This window comes from Heterodontus francisci, unplaced genomic scaffold, assembly GCF_036365525.1.
Source record: "Heterodontus francisci isolate sHetFra1 unplaced genomic scaffold, sHetFra1.hap1 HAP1_SCAFFOLD_58, whole genome shotgun sequence".
NCBI classification, from domain to species: Eukaryota; Metazoa; Chordata; class Chondrichthyes; order Heterodontiformes; family Heterodontidae; genus Heterodontus; species Heterodontus francisci.
The window spans coordinates 7,890,389-7,893,146 of record NW_027142006.1 but is presented as its reverse complement, the minus strand read 5'-3'; the positions used below and the strand labels follow the sequence as shown (position 1 = coordinate 7,893,146).

Sequence of the window (2,758 nt, the reverse complement as noted above, 5' to 3'; positions counted from 1 at the left end):
GACAAAGCAGCGCACTTGATCGGCACCTAACCCGCCACCTTAAACATTCAATCCCTCCACAACCAGTAAACAGTGGCTGCAGTGTGTACCATCTCCATATGCACTGCAGCAACTCGCCAAGTATCCTTCAACAGCACCTTCCAAACTCGTGACCACTACCACCTCGAAGGACAAGGGCAGCAGATGCATGGGAACTCACTACCTGCAGGTTCCCCTCCAAGTCACTCACCATCCTGACTTGGAATGATATCGCCATTTATTCACTGTTGTTGGGTCACAATCCTGGAACTCCCTCCCCAACGGCAGTGTGGGTGTTCCTGCACCATATGGACTGCATCAGTTCAAGAAGGCAGCTCTCCACCACCTTCTCAACAGCAATAGGAATGGGTAATAAATGCTCGGCTTATCAGCGATACTCACACCCAAGTATGAATAAAAACCAAATCACTCTCCACAGATTCCCCACAATCTGGGCTTGGACATTTACTTCAGGAGCACAGAGCTTTATATCACTGCAACATGAGTTCCAATCTTCATATTCTGTTCACTTTTCACATTATTTTCTACCAGTCCACGAGCTTTTATTAATTCGGTATTCGGGTCTCTGCTCCTCCGCCGTTTCTAACATCTCACCTCTTACAAAAAAACACTCTGATCTATCTTCGGTAGTCGATGACCCCTCATTTTAAACTCCATCTGCCAAAGCATTGCTCACTCACTTAATCTATCAAGAAGATTTGAAAATAAATTTCTTGCCAAAGGATAATTTTCTGCATCTGCTCCCTCGCCATTTGCTTTTCCCATTTGTCTTTCACTTGGTGCAAATCCAGAGAAAGTAATGATGGAAGGAAGGAGGGGAGGAAAAATCCTGCTCCGTTTCGTGATCCCTATTTGATCTTCACCCAGTGCAGTTTGGGTGAAGAATTGCAATTGTCTGTCTCAATTTTAATAAAGTATAAACAATTCTGGAATCACTGTCTGGACATTGACAAGAACAGGTTTCGAGGCTGACTTAACAAATAAGCTCACCCAACATAAATAACACACGAAACAGCTCATAAACTAGCGACAAGGATGGAATTCGAACCCACGTGTGCAAAGCACAATGAATCAGCAATCCACCGCCTTAACCTCTCGGCCACCTTCTCAGTTGCAGATGCACAGCTGTCACCTTCAGCACAGCTTCTGGCTGTGCAGCCAGCTGTGGAATGATGGAAATATATCTTCTGTAAGTAAATGAAGTTGGGAATGGAGCGGTGTGAAACATTTCCAGAACATGTCCAACACGTTTCTACTCAGTGTGAAAACCCACCAGGGAAAGACTGGAACATACAATCATTTCATCACATCATGATTAACATCACTCAGACACCTGAACCATTCGGTCACTGATGAAGTCATGATGACCAAATTTCTCATGAAATGAAAACTGAACTAACTGACTGGAAGAATTGCTTTAACCCCACATGATCAGCGAGGCACAGCATCAGGCCGACTTGTCGGGTGGTGTAAACAGATATCACTGCTTCTGATCTTCACCAGAACAGAGAGTGAGATGTAACATTGTTCATCAAACAGACTGTGAGAGAATACAACAGAATAAAACACATGGAGAGACACTGTGGAATAACAAATAGATTTGATTGGAATGTTGAAATTTTGATTGGAATGGATAAAACACCAGAAACAGCAGATTAAATTGGGATTCTCATCATTATATTGATCTGGGACAGAAAAGAGAAACTGATGGAAAGAAGAGAAGGAAGAAAAGAAAGGATGGAACTGTTCAATCTTTTCAGTTTTTTCACTCGCCCATCAAAGCTGATAAAAAAAAGTTGCAAATAACAGAACATTTCACCAAAAAGGGAGATTAAATGTTGCTGAAACCTTGGATCGAAGGATGCCCCAAAAGATCACCTGTTTAACTGTCTCCTCACTGGGGGATTTCAATCAGTGAGCAATATTATTCTCTACCTTTTTTGTTAATTGGTCCCAGAACTGTCACTTGGAATTAATATCTGTGTTCCGACTCCTGAATAATAAAATTGTGAGTTTCTCGATATTTTCTGGACACAGTTCCTGCTGAAAGAACTAAGAACTCTTTTCTACTTTGCACAATACTCTATACACACTCATCAAGCCTGCTAAGCTAGCATCCTTGGTGCTGCTCTCTCTTCTCCCAAACTTCATCTCACGTGACTATTCCATCATCACTCTGACAGTGGGAGGGGTTGATCCCACTATCTTCAGCATTAACCCTTTACATCCTTCTTCCACACTGTCTGTCCAAAAAAAATGGGTGGAGGGAACTTCCTTCATTTATCAAAACACCAACAGCAGCACAGTGGCGCAATGGTTAGCACCGCAGCCTCACAGCTCCAGCGACCAGGATTCAGTTCTGGGTACTGCCTGTGTGGAGTTTGCAAGTTCACCCAATGTCTGTGTGGGTTTCCGCCAGGTGCTCTGGTTTCCTCCCACCTCCAAAAGACTTGCAGGTTGATAGGTAAATTGGCCATTGTAAATTGTCCCTCGTGTAGGTACGTGGTAGGAGAATGGTGGGGATGTAGTAGAGAATATGGGATTAATGTAGGATTAGTATAAATGGGTGGTTGCTGGTTGGCACAGACTCGGTGGGCCGAAGGGGCTATATCTCTAAATAAGAAAAGTAAAATAAAAGCTACCAGTCGTAAATCAACTCAAACCCATTAGAGAGATAGAGGGAGACTGTCAGAGAACTTCCTGCATCCAGTCCTGACCC

General features: G+C 43.4%; 1 non-coding gene across 1 annotated transcript; it reads right to left on the bottom strand.

Moving 5' to 3' along the window:
• Window positions 1-1,066: 1,066 nt before the first annotated feature.
• On the bottom strand, window positions 1,067-1,148 carry trnas-gcu (transfer RNA serine (anticodon GCU)). Its single transcript has one exon. It is a non-coding gene; the product is annotated as a tRNA-Ser (tRNA).
• Window positions 1,149-2,758: the final 1,610 nt, after the last annotated feature.